Here is a 22,522-nt window from a genome sequence, read left to right on the forward strand (position 1 = left end):
AGCAGTGATGGCTGCTCAGTGGTGGTAGTGGTGGTGCTGCAGCAGCTGGTGGGGGAAGTTCCAGCCCATCCCCTGCAGCCTCGGATGGCTGCCCACAGGTGGTGGTGGTGCTGCTGCTGCTGCTGGTGAGGGGAGGCTCCAGCCCATCCCCTGCAGCCTTGAATGGCTGCCCACTGGTGGTGGTGGTAGTGCTGCTGCTGGTGGGGGGAAGATCCAGCCCATCTCTTGCAGCCTCGGATGGTTGCACAATCATGGTTGGTGGTGGGGGAACCGTCAGAGTTCCTGCCCCAGGCCCCTTGCTCTTCCTGGCTGCTGGTGCTGGCTCCTTGGTCTTCCTGGCAGCAGCTGGGGCAGGCCCCTTGGTCTTCCTGGTAGCAGCTGGTGCAGGCTCCTTGATCTTTCTGGCAGCAGCTGGGGCACGCTCCTTGGTCTTCCTAGTAGCAGCTGGGGCAGGCTCGTTGGTCTTCCGGGCAGCAGCTGGGGCAGGCTCCTTACCCTTGAGGCTGCCTGGTGCAGGCTCCTTCACCCTCAGGACATGTATCCTGGATAGTTTCCCACCACAAGTGGGTGTGGTGACTACTGGGCCCGTGGACTGGGTGGCTGAGGTGCTAGGCTGGGTTTTTGCCACCCTAGCCAGATATGCAGGACGGGGGTGGGGTGTAGGGAAGAGGTCAGTGGTGTATAGGAAAAGCTTTTTAGGGACATTGGGGCGGGAAGAGGGAGAAGGTTTAGAAGTGGAAGAAGAGGGTGTGGCTGTAGGAGGTGTCTGTCTGCTGATTTTGGGTGCAGGTGCATGGGCTGGATGCTGTTGTGAGGTGGATGGCTGTTGGGTGTCTGAGTGCTTGTGTTTGTGTACTTTAGAAGGGGGGGCAGACAGAGTGGGAGAGGACACAGGGGACCTGTGCATGGCTGTTGTGGAGCTGCCTGCCAGTGAGGTGTGTGTTCTGCTAGGTTTGGTGGTGATGCTGGTAGTGGATGATGATGTAGTGCATGCAGGTGTGAGTGTAGACGGAACTGGGAGAGAGATGGAGGAGGAGGAGGAGGGGGAGACAGTGGAAATTGTGGATTTTGGTATATCTGCATCTGGATGTAGTTTGTGTGAGTGTCTGTGGGATGATGTGTGGTGCTTATGTTTGCCTATGCCACTTTTGTGTGTTGTCTTGTGTGCATGCTCAGATGTCTGTGTGCTTGGCATAGGTTGGGGTTGAGGGGAATGGGATTGGGAAGAGGAAGTCGGGGTGGAAGCGGGGACAATGGCTGCCATCAGAAAGGAGGCCAGAGCCTGAATTGATCTCTGTTGGGCCGCCAAGCCAGTGTGAATGCCCTCCAGGAAGGCATTAGTCTGTTGCATCTGTGCTGACAGCCCCTGGATGGTATTCACAATGGTTGACTCCCCTACAGAGATGGATCTCAGGTCAATAGCCTCCTCACTCAGGGCAGCAGGGCTAACTGGGGCATGGCTTGAGGTGCCTGGAGAGAAGGAGATGCCCACCCTCCTGGGTGAGCGGGCACAGGCAACTCAATGAGGGGCTGCTGGGAGGGCGGTGCTGGTACGGGGGTGGCGGCTGTACCTATAGCTGGGGTGGTCACAGAGGTGTCCGCCACCACCAGGGAGCTTCCATCGGAGGAGGTATCTGTGTCTGAATTGTCCTCTCCAGTCTCCCCTGTGGTGCTCCCCTCGCCCTCTGTCCCACTGGTGCCCTCAGCATCAGTGGACTCCACCTCCTGGCTCCTGTGGGATGCATCTCCCTCCATCGCCAGTGCCTCTGCTCCTCCGCCAGATGATGCTAATGCACATAAGGACAGGATGACAAAACAAAAAGGGGAGGGAGAGACAAAGGATACATTGGTCAATGGCTGCACCAACACCCCTGTTGGCGTACATAGCACACACACACACAGGGTACAGACCTACGCAATATGCATTGCACTTCCAGTGATATTGCTAGCCACCAAGGCATGGGGAGGGGCACACACCGGCAAATCCAGCACACCTGGGACCCACGCAGCCTTGACCAGTAGTGGATGCCTACAAGCTAGGTAGCAGGATTATCCCTTCTGGACCCTTGCCACCAGGGGACCTATGCTGCAATGTCTGGCCAAGGGCACCCACTGACACACATCCCCCACCGGATACCACCCTACCATGCGTAAGTTGTAATGATGGGCACTGTACTCACCCCCTTGTGGCTGCTGTGATGCCCTCAAGCGCCCATCCACCTCAGGATAGGCCACCCCCAGTATGCGGGTCATAAGGGGGGTCAGGGTTCGACAGGCACCCCTTCCTCGTTGGGAGGCCATTCCCAGCTGGGCCTCCGCCGTCTTCCATGCCCAGCATCTCAGGTCCTCCCATCGTTTCCAACAGTGTGTGCTCCCGTGCCATAGACCCCCAGGGTCTGCACCTCCTTGGCGAAGGCACGCCATATATCCTTCTTTTGATGGGTGCTGACCTGCAGAGGGAATACACACAGGAAAACAGTCTTAGTCAGACAGTCCAACCTGTTACACTTATGGCCCACCATACCGCTTCACATCACCATTTACACACACATGGCCCATCACACAACCTGTACATCGCCCAGGGGACATCCACCCACCCCCCTTACACAATGCCTTCACACACCACTCCATGCATTCATGCAACAAGCATCATGCCAACAGTGTACTCACCTGTTGGTCTGGAGGCTCATACAGCAGTCCATACTGGGGTAGGACCTCATCCACCAGTCTCTCCAACACTGCCGAAGTGAAGGCAGGGGCCCTTTCCCCAGTCACACGGGCCATGGTAGGTTCCAGACACAGGTCACAGCAGCACATGCAGTGTAGGTCCTCTCCTGTTAAAGGTCAGGTAGCAAGTGAGGAATATGATAGAAAATGGCGGTCACGTCTGTGGCGGTGCATATCGTCACCGCCGGCGTACATCAACATTGGCCACTGTAACGCATATGGCCCAATGTTAACCAATGAGGAGTTGCATGGCGGTTACTGACCGCCTCCCACAGTGGTGCACAACTTCACCGGAATTACCTCACTTACACCTGTCCCTCCACACAGGACAGGCGGACACCGTTTCAGGAAGGGGGGCAGGCCCTGAACATTTCTGCATCACTGTTTAAATTTGGACATACAGGACAATTCTCAGTGACCCATTACAATTTGACAGCATGCATCGTACTGTTGTTGCCCCATTGTTCAGTTTGTGACCGGCTCCTCACTCTTTTTCCCCATAGATTGCTACCACTGTGGATGAATAGGAGATGGAGACATACCCCTGTGTACAGACCCCTGGTGGGCTTGGCAACAATGGAGGATAGGCACATCATCCTCACCTATAGACTTGACAGGGCCACAATCACAGAGCTGTGTGCCCAATTGGAGCCTGACCTGATATCTGCTATCTGTCACCCCACTGGGATCCACCCTCTTGTGCAAGTTCTATCAGTGTTCCATTTCCTGGCAACTTGGTCTTTCCAAGTGACAGTGGGCTTGGCAGCAGGAATGTCACAGCCAATGTTCTCAATTTTTCTGACCAGAGTGTTGTCTGCCCTGATTAAACACATGTGCAGCTACATTGTATTTCCCCAGGTGGAAGATTTGGCCACAGTGAAGGCTGACTTCTATGAAATGGGACATATCCCCAATATAATTGGTGTGATTGATGGAACACATATTGCATATGTCCCTCCCCCTGTCAAAATGAACAGGTGTACAGAAATCGTAAGAGTTTTCACTCAATGAATGTAAAGATGGGGTGCTTGGCGGACCAGTACATCTCCCATGTCAATGCTAAGTATCCTAGGTCGGTGCCTGATGCCTTTGTCCTGAGGAATAGCAGCATCCCAAATGTGATGGCCCAACTACAGAGGCACAGGGTGTGGCTAATAGGTGAGCCCTGGTTCCCACCCAATAGATGTTGTATGGGTATGGTGTGGGCCATATGAGATTGTGTTGCACAACCTTGTCCTGAGACGCCATGTACCTTTTCTGCAGGAGAAGGAGGCTGGAGATGCCTGTGTGGCAGCAGTGGACCCTGTGGATATTGAGGATGAGGAGGCAAAGGATGAGGATGAGGACAACAGAACAGCAGCGATCAGACAATATTTCCAATGACACACAGGTAAGACAGTGTTACTTCACATTTCATTGTCATTATTTTGCAATTCTTTGGCACTGGCATGCTGTTATTTCCCACTTCTATGCCCACTTACTGTACCCTTTGGCACTTCATTTTACAGATGTTGGTGCCTCAGAATAGCTCCTGGTGTGATCACTGCAGCCAACTACAGATCTTTCATATGTGCTCATTTATGTACAGTTAAATTAAATAGCAATGTTTGTACATAGCTAAACGTATACATACTAAAAAAATGTGACATACTCCATCCTTCTATTTTTTTCAAGGGTGTTAATTGAAGTGCTAAGATATTGAGGGGCAAGTGCAATGGGATGGGGTGACGATGGCGGAAATTCCAGGGTATAGTTCAAGTCTGTAGCAGAGGTGCTTTGTCCATGGGGACATAGAAAGGGGAGCAATTGCAGTTCAAGGGGGACAGGGTGACAGAGTGGGACACAAGGGTGACAATCAGGAGAGTCTCATTTCCTGGCGGGGATCTTGGCAATGGTCTCTGGCTTCTGCCTGGATCGAAGGGAACGTTTGCGGGGTGGTTCTCCTTCTGCAGGGGGAGAGGTGCAGGTGGCCTGCTCGTCCTGTGGCGGGGCCTCCTGTCCACTACCGGCAGCCGAGGTGGAAGGCAGTTCAGATGTTTGGCTAGTGGCCTCCCTCATAATATTGGCCATGTCTGCCAGCACCCCTGCTATGGAGACCAGCTTGGTGCTGATGGCCTGCAAGTCCTCCCTGATTCCCTGGTACTGTCCCTCCTGCAGCCGCCTGCTCTCCTGCACATTGTCCAGGATCTGCTCTATCGTGTCCTGGGAATGTTGGTATGCTCCCAGGATCTCTGCAAGTGCCTCCTGGAGAGTCGGTTCCCTGGGCCTGTCCTCCCCCTGGTGCACAGCACTCATCCCAGTTTCCCTGTTGCCTTGTGCCTCTGTCTCCTGAACCGTGTGCCCACTGCACCTGACCCCAGGTCCCTGATTGTCATGGGTTTGTGGTGTACCCTGGGGTCCCTGTAGAGATGGACAAACTGCTGATTGATGTGTCTTGGGGACAGAGTTGTGGGTACGCTGGGTGGGTGCTGTGGTGATGTTTCAAGATCGGGGAGGCTCTGTGGTTGTCTGTGACTGGGATGGGTAACCAACTGTCCAGAGGTCCCTGATGGGCCAGGTTGGTCATCCAGATCCAGGCGACCAGAGCTCTGCGTTCACTGTGGGCCTCTTCAGTTGGTGGACTGAATATTGCTGGCCCCTCCTTTCCGGTGACATTGGCTGGGATACCTGTGGGGATGTAAATGATGTGTTATTGTTTCTGTGCCAGACATATTGTGCATCAGTAGCTTGCCCTCTTTGGTTGGATTTGCCCTGGAAGCTTTCACTTGTGTAAGTTTGTATGTGGTGGGCTAGCTGATTCTCTCTAGTGTGCATGTTTTAGTGATAGGTGTCCATGTAGGTCTGTGAGTGGTGTCCATGCATTGGTATGGCATGCAGGGCTTGGCATTAGGATGAGTGAGATGTGATGGTGGGGTGTGTGGGAAGGGGTGGAGTGATGGGAGTGAGGGTGAGGGTATGCAGGTAGGGAGGTAGTAGCAGTACAGAGTTGACTAGCCAGAGTCCAGTCCTCCTCCTACTCCGGCCAGGCCCTCAGAATGCATGATTGCCAAGACTTGCGCCTCCCATGTTGTTGTGGGCGAGGAGGTGGGTGTCCACTGCCAGTCCTCCGTACAGCGAGTTGGTGTCTTGCTGCAATGGAACGTACCTTCCCCAGTAGGTCATTCCACCTCTTTCTGATGTTATCCCTGGTTATTGGGTGCTGTCCCACAGCGTTGACCCTGTCCACGATTCATCGCCATAGCTCCATCTTCCTAGCTATAGATATCTGCTGCACCTGTGCTCCAAATAGCTGTGGCTCTACCTTGATTTCCTCCACCATGACCCTTAGCTCCTCCTCTGAGAATCTGGGGTGTCTTTGTGGTGCCATGGGTGCTGTGTGAGTTGTGTAGGTGAGGGTGTGTAGGGTGATGTGTTGGGGTGTGTGATGTGGGGTGCATGGGTGGTATATAGGTGTAAGTAGTGTGTGGCTCTGGCTTTGTCTCTGTCGTGGTGTCTGTCTCGTGCCAATGGTTTGTAGTCATGAAGGGTTGTGGGTAATGTGGGTGGGTGTTTTATAGTGATGTGGGTGTGGTGTGTGTATGGGTGTCAGGTTTGTGTTGTTTGAATTGTCCAATGTGGTGGTGTTTTTTTTGAGTGTATGTATTTTGAGCACGGCGGTATGTACCTCCAATGGTTTACCGCCATTGAATGTCTGCCGTGGTGATTCGTGGGTCATAATGTGATGACCGTTGTTCTGTTGGCGTAACAGTGTGGGTTTGGATACCACCAATTTATCACTGACCTTTGGTGTCTGCACGGATTTGTGTCTGTGGCTGAATAGTGACGGACTGGTGTGTGTGTGTCATAATATGGTGAACTAATTTCCGCGGCAGTATGTTGGCAGCAGTCAGCGTGGCAGTAAGTGGGAATTACCGGCAATGTGATAATGAGGGCCTTAATGTTTTACATGTCCTTGCAGTGAAACCACCTCAACATTGTTTTCACTGTGGCAAGACTGGCTCCCTCTTAGGAAAACAACTTGGTTACATTATAACACTCTATAATTTTTCAGTTTGGGAACAGCTAGAAAAATGATTTAAGTACTTAGTTTAATGGTAATTTAAAATGCAACTTAACGGTAAGATCAGATTTTATACTGCTCCTCAAGAAAAGAAAAGACAATTTTAGAAGTTTTCTTTGTTCTGCCTCAACCAAAAGGCTTTTCTGGGTGTCCTGCTTTGTGACTAATGATGACTTCCTTGTAGCAAGATGTGTATCCAGGGTATGGGGAGGGAGCGGTGGGGCTGTGTCCAGCCCCTTCCCGAGCTTCAAATGATGCCTACCCTATCCCAGGTCGATGAGGTTCACACATACACCTGCTTCCCTTTTTTCTAGTCTGGCTCCAAACCCCATGGGACTGGTGGTGCTGCCCAGAATTGGTTTAGAGGGTGGACAAAGGATTGTCTCTCACTCACATGCTGGAACTGGACATACAAGTGTCATCCCCAGAATTCTCCTTAGAATACTCTTGGACCTAAGAAGAGTCAAAAGAAGGAATGCCTAGCTGTCAGAAGAACCTGTAGGAAGATAGGTTCTGCTTGCCTTGACTCCAGGACCCAAGATGTGATTTCAGTGGTCACTGCCTGACCTCTTATTTGCAATTTAGGGCCACACAAAGCTTCCAGAGACCTTTTTCTGCTTTCTAGTGGACCAGTACCAACTGAACCTGACCTCGTCCCCTCTGCTGATCTCTGTGGCAGAGAGTCCTGACCCCAAAGTACTACCCACAAGGTCCAGGTCCCATGGCTGTGGTCAGAGTGTATTCCTCCTTACCTAACTGAAAGTCTCATTGGACTCAATGCTTAGCAACAATGGCGACAACCTTTGTTGATGGCTTTACCAGATCCAATGCAAAGCAACCTCTAGTCAACTCCGGAACCTCAAGCACCAGCCACACTTCATAGTCTAGACCTTGCTGAGATCCATCCTGCTTTCTGGCACCACTGAAGACGTCTGACCTCCATAAAACATTTGTAGGTCTGAAAGTAACTTTCCACCAGGACGAATCTGATCCACATACCCAATCAGTGATCCATCTCGGTTGCCCTTAACATTTAACTTTAAAACAGTCCAGACCGACCAGATACCCACATTTGGTTCATACTGCTTTTTGTTCTTGTTAGGAATGGGGTCTGTGGGTGGTATTCAGTTTGCATTCTGTCCAAGCAGGAACTCTCACTCTAGTCAGGGTAATGGAGATACACACCTAGGATAACATCTGCTCACCCCCTTGGTAGCTTGGCACAAGCAGTAAAGCTTATCTCAGAGGCAATGTGTAAAGTATTTGTAACAACACACACAGTAATACAGTGAAAACACTACAAAATGGACACCACACCAGTTTAGATAAATAGGTAATATTTATCTAAATCAAACAAGACTAAAACGACAAATATCCAACATACACAAGTCAAGATATACATTTTCAAAGTAAAAAGAGTCTTTCTCCATAGAAAACAATGGAAACGTTGATTCTACACAAAGTACCTGGTTAGCATAAAAAATAAAGCAGCACAGGCAAGTGTGCATCGGAAAAGTCTGCAATGCGTTGATTCCTTACTGGCAAGTGAGGCCGTGTGTCGTTTCTTCTCCAGTCGGGTAGGGGACACACTGGTGCACAGTCACAGGGTTTGGCCAGTGTAGCTCTTGGGGAGGAGTTGGCTCCAGGTGGGTGGGAGCCAGCTGAGATGAGCCTTGTCTCACTAGGGGACAGTGAGATGGTCCAGAGGACCCTTGTGCAATGGGTGACCATCAATGTACAGAGGGTGGAGGCTCTGAGAGACACAGGAGCCAGTGTGACTACTGTGAGAAGTCACCTGGTGTCTGAAGAGCAGGTAGATCCCTATGCACTTCACCAAGTAGTTGCGGCAGACAACCAAGATCACCTATACAGAGTGGCACAGGCTCTCTTTGAGTAGGGGGGTTACAGGTTCCTTCAGGGTAGCTGTGAGTGCAACAATGCCTGTAGATTGTCTGCTTGGCAATGACCTGGAGGATTCCCCTTGAAAGGAGGTGGAACACAGGTCTCACTTGGAGATGTTGGGTCTGCCTGAGTGGGTGTACACCCGGTCCTTGGCAGCCGGTCAGGGTGATCAGGAGACCCTGGAGCCAGAAAGAGAGGCCCGTGTGTCTGCCAGAAGGAGGAAGGGCACGGGTTGCAGGAAACTGGTCCCAGAAGTTCCCACGGTCCGGGAGGAGGCTGACCTCAGGGGGATGCCCCAGAGCCTACAGGGGAACAGGTGGCTGAACTGGGGGAGGTCCCTGAGCTGACTCAATTGCACCAGGAAGGGGGACTCACCAGGGAAGCAATCTGTGAGGCACAGAAGACATGTGTGGCATATTATGAAGAACCTGTATGTAGAACCTAATTACGGAACCTGGCAACTGTCACTAAGAGACCCTAGTGATGGTAACCAGGGGATCTGATAGTTGGAGGTGAGAACCAGAGAGAGAAGGCTTGTGTTGGCTGGGGTGTTTTACTTGACTCTTAACTTGAATAAATGACAACGGATTTCACCATAAAAGATGTCACCCTTCATCATTTCATTGGCGACGAGGTAGAAGAACCTATCAACATTTATTTTACAAACCTTCACGAGTGAGGTGAAGTGCCAACACCCCAACATCACTGGATATGTAAGTTGTGTGAAAACTCACCTGTTTTCCATGGTCTCTGGCAGCTTTGGTAAAAACGCTGCGACTACCGGGCTTCTTTGTGTGGCAGAGACTTCAATTTCGTTCCAGGGCCGGTCCGGCACCGCTTGAATCGCCATGCCTTCAGTGCTGCTGATTTCCGTGATGTAGCAGAGCCTTGGTGCGAGGGAAAGCGAGTGGTGGTATCAAGTGCTGGTCTGGTCACATCCGGAGGTGCGAATTCTGCTCCGAAGGACTTTTCAAGAAATGACTGCGCCATCTTGGCCGACGTAACAGTTTCTTCGCGGAGCGGTTTGGTGAGGTGCTGCGCTAGCTCTGTGGGAGTGCGCTGACTCTGAGGGAGGCTGCGATCCTCCGATTCATCAAACAAGTTCCCCACAGTTTTAGACGACGTGCTCTTAGCAGCAGGACTTATCAGCTGTTTCGCTCTTTCACTGTGTCGGATGACATTTCTTTCTTGGACTCCATTTGGGGTGCCAGAAGGTGGCGCCATTGCGCTACGGAAGAGAAGTATCTCCTTGAGCTGGCGCTGTAATTTTGTTATTTGCTCCATACCAGTGATTGTATTTCTTTATGAATTAAATTGTACTTTGAGATATATATATATATATATATTCTCAAAATCTCTAGTTTTAAATTCATAGAGTGGTAGAAAATCTTAAAATAGCATTAATACATTATTTATTAGTATCTTTCACCATGCAGAATGTAACTTGTCCCCCATTTTTTAACCTTCTCCTGGTGAACCACAGATTCCGTGGAAGAAATGGAAAGGTGTGTTTGCACATTATGCAAGAGTTTGTGGCACTTCATTGAGTGCTGAGCGTAAGATGTCACTCTTGTTACACTGTCTAGGAGCGGAAGGCCAGGAGGTTTTTGAAAATCTTCCTGAACTTTCTGTTGATGATGCGAGTGAGCTCAATGATTTTGAGATTTGTATAAAAAAAATAGATTTGCATTATTTACCGAAGGTTTCAACAGTTTTAGAAAGGTATCACTTCGGGAAAAGAGTTCAACACCCATGTGAATCTGTAGAGGAATACATCACAGCTCTCAGGAAATTAGCCTCGACATGTAGTTTTGGTAGTACTAAAGAGGAAAGGTTAAGAGACATTTATGTTGGGCTGTAGTATTGAGAAAGCAAGAGAATCTTTTTGGAACAAAGATAATCCTTCTCTTAGTGAAGTGATTGTTATTGCGAAAATGCATGAACATAGTTCTGCGTGTGTTGAAGAAATAAGGAAGAAAGAGAGAGTGATGTACATCTTGTCAATCATAAAAAGAACTCACAAGAGAGGATGAAATCTCAGAGAATGGTCAATGAAAGTTCAAAAGTGAATAAAGAGAAAGAACATTTCCAGGGAAGGTGTTTTAGGTGTGGAGAACTTGGTCATTATGCCAACTTTAAAGGCTGTGTTGGGTGTAAAGCTTCTTGCAAAAAATGTGGTAAAAAAGGACATGTTACTTCGTGTTGTAGGAGTGTAGACATAAAGAAAAAGAGGGTTCAGGAAATAAGTTTAGAAGATGGTGATTTGCATGAAGAATTTGTTTTGCAGGTCAAAAAAGGTAACGGTGGTCCAATAGAGTCTGTACAAATTGAGGGTGTAAATATTCCCATGATGTTTGATTCGAGAGCAAAAATTACACTTATTCCAAGAGTTCTATTTGAAAAGCATCTCAGAGTTTCTGTGAGGCTTTTCAAACCTGATAATTCTCCCCCAAAGGGTATGGTGGAAAACCAATTAAGTTGTTAGGTTACTTTATTGGCTCAATCCAATTCAAAGATAGGTCTACAGTTGGTAAGGTCTATGTTTCCATGAGAGGTGATTCCCTTATTAGCTGGTTTCACCAGAGAGATCTAAAAGTGTATCTTGACCCCAATGAATCTCCATCAGTAAGATTGAAAAATTATGTGTGCATTGATACCGTGAAACATGATGGGTATATCAATGTTATTGGTCCGAGACCATCATATGAACAAGAATTTTCAAGCCTGTTTCAAAACAAACTTGGATGTATGAAAGGTTATGTACATAAAATTAAGATGAAGAAAGATGCCATACCTGTGATCAGCAAAGTAAGAAGTGTACCTTTAATGGTTAAAGAGAAGATGAAAACAGAATTAGATAAACTTATGCTGAATGGCATTATTAAAGAAGTGGAAGCCACTGAATGGTTGGCTCCAGTGGTCATGGCTGTCAAGGCCAATGGCGAACCAAGACTTTGCATTGATTTAAGAGAATTAAATAAGTGTATAGTGGTGGATCATTATCCTTTGCCTAACATCAATGAAATGCTATCTTTATTAGGAAGTGCAAATTGTTTCTCTTCTATAGACTTAACATCTGCCTACCACCAGATCACTTTACATGAAGATTCTCAGGATTTGACGGCGTTCATCACTCTTTTTGGCAGTTATAAGTTCATTCGTATGCCATTTGGCCTGGCTTCAGCTGCAGCTGTTTTTCAACGTGCCATGGAAAGACTGCTAGGAGGACTGCAAGGTATCAAAGTATACCAAGATGACATTCTCGTATATGGTAGAGATGAGAAGGAACACAATGAAAGAGTACGCCGAGTCCTTCAGAGGCTTGAAAGGAGCGGTTTGACCTTAAAGGCAGGAAAATGCAAATTTAATGTTCATGAACTTGATTATCTTGGTCACAAGATTTCTTCCAAGGGTATTGAACCCAAGAAGGAATTGGTTGATACCATTATTAATTTTTCAAGTCCTTCCTCAAAGGATGAGGTAGTGAGATTTCTTGGCATGGCTGAGTTCTACAGTAAGTTTGTGGATCATTTTGCTGACAAAACTATGGGGGTCATTCTGACCCCGGCGGTCTGAGACCGCCGGGGCCAGGGTCGGCGGGAGCACCGCCAACAGACCGGCAGTGCCCCGCAGGGCATTCTGACCGCGGCGGTTCGGCCGCGGTCAGATGCGGGAAACCGGCGGTCTCCCGCCGGTTTCCCGCCGCCCTGCAGAATCCCCCATGGCGGCGGAGCGCGCTCCGCCGCCATGGGGATTCTGGCACCCCCTACTGCCATCCTGTTCCTGGCGGGTCTCCCGCCAGGAACAGGATGGCGGTATGGGGTGCCGCGGGGCCCCTGGGGGCCCCTGCAGTGCCCATGCCTATGGCATGGGCACTGCAGGGGCCCCCGTAAGAGGGCCCCACAAAGTATTTCAGTGTCTGCCATGCAGACACTGAAATACGCGACGGGTGCCACTGCACCCGTCGCACCCCTGCAACTCCGCCGGCTCCATTCGGAGCCGGCATCCTCGTTGCAGGGGCATTTCCGCTGGGCCGGCGGGCGCTCTTTTGGAGAGCACCCGCCGGCCCAGCGGAAATGTAAGAATGGCCGCCGCGGTCTTTTGACCGCGGTGCGGTCATTTGTCGGCGGGACTTTGGCGGGCGGCCTCCGCCGCCCGCCATAGTCAGAATCAGGGCCTATATGTATGAGAGAGTTGGTGAGGAAAGGTGTCAATTTTGACTGGAGTGATGAGTGTGAAAAGGAGTTTGTTTCATTGAAGCATAGTTTGAAATCTGCTGCTAGTTTAAATAGTTTTGAGCCAGGACATCATACAGTGATAATGGCGGATGCTGGCGTCAAAGGACTTGGGGCTGTCTTAATACAAACATAGGCCCGTATTTATACTTTTTGACGCTAAACTGCGCTAACTCAGTTTAGCGTCAAAAAAGTTTGCGCCGGCTAACGCCATTCTGAAGCGCCATGCGGGCGCCGTATTTATTGAATGGCGTTAGCCGGCGCAAGCAGACCGGCGCTGCCTGGTGTGCGTGGAAAAAAACCACGTACACCAGGCAGCGCCGGCGTTGGGAAAAATGGCGCTAGGGCGTCTTAAAAATGGTGCAAGTCAGGTTGACGCAAAAAATCGCCTCCACCCGATTTGCGCCATTTTTAACGACGCCCAGACGCCATTTACATGACTCCTGTCTTAGTAAAGACAGGAGTCATGCCCCCTTGCCCAATGGCCATGCCCAGGGGACTTATGTCCCCTGGGCATGGTCATTGGGCATTGTGGCATGTAGGGGGGCACAAATCTGGCCCCCCTATGCCAAAAAATATATATAAAAAAAAAAAAAATTATACTTACCTGAACTTACCTGAATGTCCCTGGGGTGGGTCCCTCCATCCTTGGGTGTCCTCCTGGGGTGGGCAAGGGTGGCAGGGGGGGTCCCTGGGGGCATGGGAGGGCAGCTGTGGGCTCATTTTGAGCCCACAGGTCCCTTAACGCCTGCCCTGACCCAGGCGTTAAAAAGAGGCGCAAATGCGGGGTTTTTTGACCCGACCACTCCCGGGCGTGATTTTTGCCCGGGAGTATAAATACGACGCATTTGCGTCGCAGACATTTTTTGGGACGGGAACGCCTACCTTGCATCTCATTAACGCAAGGAAGGCGTTCACGCAAAAAAATGACGCTCTTTACTCCTACTTTGGCGCTAGACGCGTCTAACGCCAAAGTATAAATATGGTGTTAGTTTTGCGCCGAATTTGCGTCGAAAAAAACGACGCAAATTTGGCGCAAACGGAGTATAAATATGCCCCATATGGTGGTGTTGAAAGAACAATACTTTTTTTATCAAGGTCCTTGAAGGGGGCGGAGTTAAACTATTCTGTTATTGAAAAAGAGGCGTTGGCTGTATTTTGGGCAGTGAACAAGCTAAGGAAATTTGTATGGGGTAGCAATTTCTTGGTAAGAACGGACCACAAACCATTGAAAGAAATCTTTGAAAAAAAGGGATTAGAAGCTGTTTCTGGTAGAATCAGAAAATGGGTTGAGGCATTGCAGGAATTTTCTTTTGGTGTTCAGTACATACCCGGGATTGAAAACAACCTTGCTGACTGTTGTTCGAGGTTAGTAAATGACAATATGGAGTCTGAAGATACCTCCATGTTTTGTGGAGACGACTTTGATGTTTGCATGATCAGAGAAGGCATAATTAAGGAAAGTGACTGGATTTTGAAGTTATTCGATGATGACGTTGTACAGAAAGTTATTAAAAAGATCAGAGGTGGTTGGGATGGTACTGAGAAGAATGACCAACAATTAACCGGGTTTTGGAGAGTCAGAGATGAATGATCAACTCAGGGTGATTTCTTATTGAGAGGAACGAGGCTTGTTCCTCCAAGGAAGTTGAGAGATGAATTAATCTCCATGGCTCGTGAGAGCCATCCTGGTATTTCCAAAACAAAAGAAAGGTTAAGACTCATGTATTGGTGGCCAGGTATGGATTTGTCAATTGAAAGATGTGTTAGGGAGTGTGCAGAGTGTTCCAGGGCAGATAAGACTTTAATTTGTAGAACTCAACCCATGAAAGTGAGGGAGCTACCAAAAGAACCTTGGCAAGAAATTTCGTTGGACATTTTGGGTCCAATTAGATATTCGGGCTCTGATAAATATATAATTGTATTAATGGATATGTATTCAAGGTGGCCCGAATTCAAAATCACTACCTCTGTAGAGACACGCGATGTAATAAGTTTTCTTAATGATATTTTCAATAGAGAGGGGTTTCCTTCCTCTATTCTGACCGATAACGGTGTACAATTGGTCTCGCAAGACATGGAACGTTTCTTGAGGGAAAGAGGTATTAAACATAAGAAGACTTCTCTTTACCATCCTGAAACCAATGGAATGGTGGAAAGGTTAAATAGAGTATTAAAAGAAACTATTCAAATGGCTTTGGCAAATAATAAATGTTGGAAGGAGGAAGTATCATGCAAAATTAGGATTTATCGGTTGACCCCTCATTCTGTTACTGGTTTTTCACCTTTTGAGTTGTTCAGAAGGAGAAAACCAAACACATTGGTGTGTCCTTCATGGGTTAATGACAAGGTGGGTTCGAAATCTGAAACTGTATATAATGATAAGTTGAAATGTTTAAATGAATCAAAAAAAATATCTGATAGAAAGATCAGATTTGATAAGCGCAGAGCAGTTAAGAAAGTGGTGATTCAAGTAGGTGATTTTGTCAGGGTAAAGAATCCTCGTTTTGGTCTTTATAAAGAACATTCAAAATTCTCTAGACCACTTGAAGTTAAGAAAGTTCTGGGAAATGCTGTAAGGACTGAAGATCATAAAGTATGGAATGTTGGAAGAGTGGTCAAAGTGAAATCTGCTTGTGAGGAAGGTAAATCTGTGAGTGATGATATGGAGGGAAAACATGGTTTTGTTGATGATCATTTTTCACCAAGGAAGTCTTCAAGAATTACCAAACATCCTAGAACTTTTGATGATTTTGTTTAGTGCTGATGTTTCTTAATAGTATATCTTTTCATGTATTGAGTTCTCATTTATAATCAGATACCCTTCATTGTTGTAAGATTTCGTTTCTTCTTTTGTTAATGAAGGGAGGGAGATGTGTGGCATATTATGAAGAACCTGTATGTAGAACCTAGTTACGGAACCTGGCAACTGTCACTAAGAGACCCTAGTGATGGTAACCAGGGGATCTGATAGTTGGAGGTGAGAACCAGAGAGAGAAGGCTTGTGTTGGCTGGGGTGTTTTACTTGACTCTTAACTTGAATAAATGACAACGGATTTCACCATAAAAGATGTCACCCTTCATCATTTCAACATGCCAGGCCAGGCATCTAGCAAGGAGTCTGGATTACACTTGATTTCTTGGGAAGATGGCCTCCTATACAGTGAGACTAAGGTTGCTGAGCCTCGGTCAGCCTGTGTGCTGGTGGTATCCCAGTTCTTCAGAGCCTTCCTACTGGGTCTGGCTCATGATGTGCCTTTAGCTGGACATTTGGGGCAGGACAAGACCTTTGAATGGCTTGTCACCCACTTCTACTGGCCCAAATGCGCAGGCACTCAGATGCACACCGTAGGTCTTGCCAAACTTGTGAGGCAAGAGGCAAGGATGGGGGGAAATGTAAGGCTTCCCTCTAACCTTATCCTATAGTCAGCACCTCCTTTGAAAGGGTTGGTATTGACATTGTAGGGCCTCTGGATCCCAAGACAGCCATGGGCAACAGGTTTATCCTGGTCATGGTGGACCATGCCTCTCAGTACCCAGAAGCCATTCCTTTGAGACCAATCACCTCCACGGTGGTGGGACGTGCATTGAGGGGGGGTTTTACCCACATGGGGTTCCCCAAGGAGGTGGCATCTGAGAGGAGTACCAATTTCATATCAACATATATGAAGTCTTTGTGGAAGGAGTGTGGAGTGATGTATAAGTTCACCACTCGTTACCACCCCCAAAGTAACGGTCTGGTTGAGAGATTCAATCGCACCTTGAAGGGCATGATCATGGGCCGGTCAGTGCCCTTGAGGCGTAAGTGGGAAGTCCTCTTGCCACACCTTCTGTTCGCCTGTGGAGGTGCCTCAACTGGGTCTTGGATTTAGCCCTTTTGAGTTACTGTATGGCCACCCTGTCAGGGGACCTTTGAGTCTGATTAGGGAAGACTTGGGGAAAGCCTCCAGTCCCCCCCCACCCACCAGGATGTATTCAGTTACATGCTGGCTTTTAGGAACCAGACAGCCTGCTTCAGGAAGCTCACCCAAGAATACCTAGAAGCAAGCCAGGAGGATATGAAGCACTGGTATGACCAGAATGCCACTCTGGTTGAGTTTCAGCCTGGCCAGAAAGTATGGGTGATGGCCCCAGTGGAGCCTAGGGCTCTCCAGGATAAGTGGACTGGACTTTTTGAGGTGGTGGAGTGCAAGAGTGAAGTCACCTATCTGGTGAACTTTTGGATTCCCAGGAACCCTTAAAGGGCCCTGCATGTGAAAATCCTCAAGCCTCATTTTGAGAGGACTAATGAAACAATACTCCTAGTAACAGATGATGGGGTGGAGGAAGAGAGTGAGCCTCTTCCTGACCTCCCGTCTGCTAAGGAGAAAGATGGGTCTGTGGAGGCTGTGAACCTCTCCCCCTTATTGACCCTGGAGCAACAGAGGGGTCACTCATCTATTTACCCATGATGTGGGCACTGGGGACAGTCCTCCTGTGAAACTTACGGGTTTACAGAGTGACTGACAGGGTTAGGGCTAACATTCAGGATGAGGTATCCAAGATGTTAGCATTAGGAGTAATTGAGTTCTCCAGTAGCCCTTGGGCCAGCCCAGTGGTCTTGGTCCCAAAAGCTGCTGCTCCTGTAGCCACACCAGAAGGTTCTGTGTGGATTACTGGGGACTCAGTGCAGTCACTAAGACTGATGTGCACCCTATCCCCAATGCTAATGAGCTCATTGATCAGTTAAGGGCTGCCAAATATCTCAGCACAGTTGAGTTAACGTCTGGATATTGGCAGTTCACTGTAACTGAGGGGGCTAAGGAGAGATCTGCATTTTCCACCCAGGATGGGCACTACCAGTTTAGGGTGATGCCCTTTGGGATGAATAATGCCCCTGCCACCTTTCAGAGCCTGGTTAATCAGGTGTTGGCTGGACTGGATAATTTCGGTGCAGCCTACCTGGACGACATGGGAGGAACACTTGCAACACCCCTGCAAAGTGTTAGAGGCCCTGCAGAAGGCAGGCTTCAATAATAAGGCCAGCAGGTGCCAAAGAGGGCAGGGCTCAGTGGTGTACTTGGGACACCAAGTGGGGAGTGGCCAGGTGGCACCCCTACAGCCAAAGATTGACACCATTCTGGCTTGGGAGCCTCCCAAGACTGAGGTGAGAGCCTTTTTAGGTCTCACGGGTTACTATAGGAGGTTTGTCAAGGGGTATGGCACTATTGTTGCTGCTCCCTTGACTGAGTTAACCTCCAAGAAACAACAAAAGAAAGTGATCTGGACTGAGTCTTGCCAGATAGCTTTTGATGCCCTGAAGGCAACTGACTTCTCTCAAGAATTTTTCGTACAGACTGATGCTTCAGAGAATGGTGTAGGAGCAGTTTTGTCAAAGCTAAACGAAGTGGGCCTAGATCAACCTGTAGCCTTCATCAGTAGGAGGTTACATCCCAGGGAACGTAGGTAGAGTGCAATTGAGCATGAAGCGTTTGCTGTGGTCTTGGTGCTGAAGAAGCTGATACCCTACTTGTTTGGGACTCACTTCCGGGTTCAGATCAACCACAGGCCCGATGGTTAATGCAGATGAGGGGTGAGAACTCAAAACTTTTGAGATGGTCTATCTCCCTCCGGGGAATGGACTTTACAGTGGAACACCGCCCTGGAACAGATCCCACCAATGCTGATGGTCTGTCCCTATTCTTCTGCCTTAGTGAAGAGAACTCCCATGAGGTTGGGTAGTTCTCCCCACTTTCAGCTGGGGGGACACTTTTTAGACCTGGTATCCATTGCGCAGTCTTCCCTAACGTTTTGCCTCTGCTTCCCAGGTTGTTGCTGTGTGCTGGACTCTTTTTTTGCTGTTTTTTGTTGCTCTGGGCACTTTACCACTGCTGACCAGAGCTAAAGTGCAAGTTCTCCCTGTGTGAAATTATATGTGTAATTGGCTTTCTATGACTGGCATATATGATTTACTAGTAAGTCCCTAGTGTTGCGTAGGCTCTCATTATTCTAATGAGACTACTGGATTTTGAGTGGCAGAATTGCCCGCGGTGTGGGACACTAAGTCCAATCCACTGCAGGTGACACCTGTCGCTCCAATCCGGGTTTTGCTCCGGCTAACTAGCAGTGCCTCATCTCTACCCAAGGATAGTGATGACTGGGCAGCTGAGCGCATGACATACTTGGCTTCTCAGGGAAGTCGTGATCACTCAGGTCTCATCCATTTCTCTCATTTACAATTCAGTCTCATATATAAATGACAAACAGAAGCAGTATATGTTTCAATAATGAGTTTAATAAAACAACTGCATCTTAGATAGCAAAGCGTGAGCTGCAATAACCAGGACGACACAACATGACAGTATTAAAAATGTGACGAGAAGAGTGAAGCATAAAAACAACGCTATCATATTGTCACTATTATCAATGGACTAATTCCTACCTAGGTTATGATCGAGCACAGCATGTTAAGCTCTAATTCTGCCCTTCGGGTTCCCCTGGGAAGACATCAACCTCCATACCTGAGCAAAGTCCTGCGGTCTGCGTTAGCATCTGTAGCGAAGCATTCAGCAATTGGCATACAGTTGTGGTTCACTGGCTGGAATCTCCCTCTAATGTGTAAGGGACAAGGAAGTGTTTTTATAACAACACAACTGATGTTCTGAGAAAATGTCCCTACGTAAGGGTGTGTATTTTCTACGAATGTTGGAGACTAAACTTCTACCACGTTCACCGGCAATGTACCGTGCTGTAGCCTTGGAAGAAGCACAGAGTGATCAAGAATGTCTTGTTTGAGAACAGAGTGCTGGCCTAGGCAAAAACAGGTAGATAAACGGAAAATAAAATAAGACCGTAAAAATGGTTATTGCAACAATAATCAGACAAAGCTGAATAAAATATATCTAGGTTAAAGTGCACAGCGGCCTAGTGTGTTAAAATAACATGCATGGAGTTATAATTAAACTGGCTACACAACACTAGTAAAGTGCACTAGAGGTGCCCAGGGCCTGTAAATCAAATGCTACTAGTGGGCCTGCAGCACTCGTTGTGCCACCCACATGAGTAACGCTGTAAACATGGCTCAGACCTGCCACTGCTGTGTCTGAGGGTGCAGTTTTACAACTACAAATTCAACCTGGCAAGTGTACCTACTTGCCAGGCCCAAACCTTCCCTTTTCATACATGTAAGGTACCCCTAAGGTAGGCCCTAGGTAGCCCCATGGGCAGGGTACAGTGTATGTTAAAGGTGGAACATGTACTGATGTAGTTTAAATGTCCTAACAGTGAAATACTGTCAAATTCGGTTTTCACTGTTGCAAGGCCTATCTCTCTCATAGGTTAACATGGGGGCTGCCTTTAAATATCCGTAGAAGTGCAGTTTTCCTTTGAGAGCAGATAGAAATTTGGAATTTGGGGTCTCTGAACTCACAACTTAAAAATACATCTTTAAGTGAAGTTGTTTTTTAGATTGTTCGTTTGAAAATGCCACTTTTAGAAAGTTGGCATTTCCTTGCTCAAACCATTCTGTGACTCTGCCTGCTTGTGGATTCCCTGTCTAGGTTAGACTGACAGTTGGGATGTTTGTGAATCTCCTATAGACAGTGACGCAAAAGGGAGCTGGGGTGTAGCCTGCATATCCTGATGAGCCATCTGGGCTAGAGTGGAGGGAGGAGTGATCACTTACACCTGAATGGGGTGGGCCTGCCCTCATACATTGCAGTCTCCAACACCCTGGTGCGTGCCTCGACTTGGTCTGGGCAAGACATGATCTTGTGAACAACAGAGACTTTCCTTTGAAGTTTGCCTACTTCAAAGGCAGAAAGAGGTATAAGTACTGGACCCAAACCCCCAGAGGAACCTCTGCCAAGGAGAAGAGCTGGAGAAGGAGTACTGCCCCTTTGCGTGTGACTGTGCTTTTCTGGGTTAGCCTGCAGTTGCTAAAGTTTGAGGATCACCCTGCAAAAAAAGGACAGGTACAAAAGTTCTATTTTTAACGCAAACTTTAAAAACTCATAACTCCAGTTCTACTGATTAGAAAATATTCTCTATTTCCTATATAAATTAGCTTGGGAATTAGCTTGTGCTGTGTTTTCAATTTATTACTGTGAGTACTGCATAAACACTTTACACACTGCCTATAAGTTACTCCTGACTGCGCGTTGCAGCTACCAGTGGCTTGAGCACAGGTTTATATAGTATCAGTAATGGGCCACCCTGGCAAGCATTGCGATTACTATGTAAGGTGGTTTGAGATCCCCCTCAGCAAATAATCTAATTTCTTGCACACCCAATTATGATTATTGCCTGAACAATGATGACTATTATGTAGATTTGGACCTTACCACACCAAAATGCTGTTATGTATTGATTATTTTTCCCCAGGTAAATTTCGTCAAGTACTACTTGCCAGAATTTACCAGGTACAAATGTGGTGGGTGTGGCGCTTATCTCACAAGATATGTGCGGTAGCAAGAGTAATCGCACATATCACAATTAATCATTCTGACTGTAAACAGGTTATAGGTGTGGGGGAACTGTGGCATAAACAATCTTCAGCAATTGCTTTTCTATCCATTGCTTTCCATGGTACTGCTTAACACAGATCTTCTGATGAAGTCACATTTTTTAAATGTTTTGCATTGCAGCTTAGGCCCCACCAGGAACATTTTGAAATTTGCTCCTCTGGTGAGGCGTGTGGTGTATATATCTGATGTCTAAAGGGGAAAGATGAATCACTGCTAGGAGAGTGATGCTTGAGTGCTGCTACTCGAGTCAAAGGAAGTGAGCCATTATTGGGAGGCTGCTGCAGACTTTCAGTCCCACCAAAACTTCAGAGGTGCACTAATGTTAGGAGGGTGACACAGGTATCTGTGAATAAAATGCCATTGCAGCTAATGTAGCTGAAATATTCTTGAATATGTGATGCAAATGTTTGATATAATTGAGGCACCAGAGGTCAACCATTGAAGGGAAAGCAGTATTGGTCTGTTGGTTGGTAGTGTCACTGAACTCAATTGGTGACCCATTGTTTGGAAAAATGATGCAGGTTTTCTATGAGACTGCTACCATTAAAATCTGTGGAAACATTTGGCTTGTTTGGGGTGTGCAAAGTTTTGGAGGAGTAAGTTGATTCCAGATCAAGCAACATTGTGTATACAAGGGAGAGCGGAGTGGAAAAGAGACAAGCCACACATTACACAGTGTACTCAGCTTACAATGCATGTTTTCCTATCCAAGAGCATTATTAGTAAATATAGTTATAACACCAAAGATCCAAGCGCCAGGAGAGAAGAGTGTGATGTATGGGATACACTAACTCCATCAGTGTGGTAGATGATCCTTTAATGTCCACTGCACTGCAGAAGTAGTGAGGTGGATGCCAACGGGTTTTCTATCGAGAAGAGGGCTGGTATGTGGAGGAAACACTAGTACTTGCACTGGAGGTTTCTTCCCAATTAATAGCATCAGCGCAGCACATGGCACACTGACATCACTAATCCCACTGGATGGTGCGACAAGGAGAAGGTATGGAAGCTCCACGTGGGTAGGAGCCTTTAACAATGCCTCTTGCGTAGTGCGACTGTACCTTAAGGAGATTAATTTGAGTTTTATAAGGTGC

The sequence above is a fragment of the Pleurodeles waltl genome, chromosome 6 (genome assembly GCF_031143425.1).
Source record: "Pleurodeles waltl isolate 20211129_DDA chromosome 6, aPleWal1.hap1.20221129, whole genome shotgun sequence".
Classification (NCBI taxonomy): Eukaryota; Metazoa; Chordata; class Amphibia; order Caudata; family Salamandridae; genus Pleurodeles; species Pleurodeles waltl.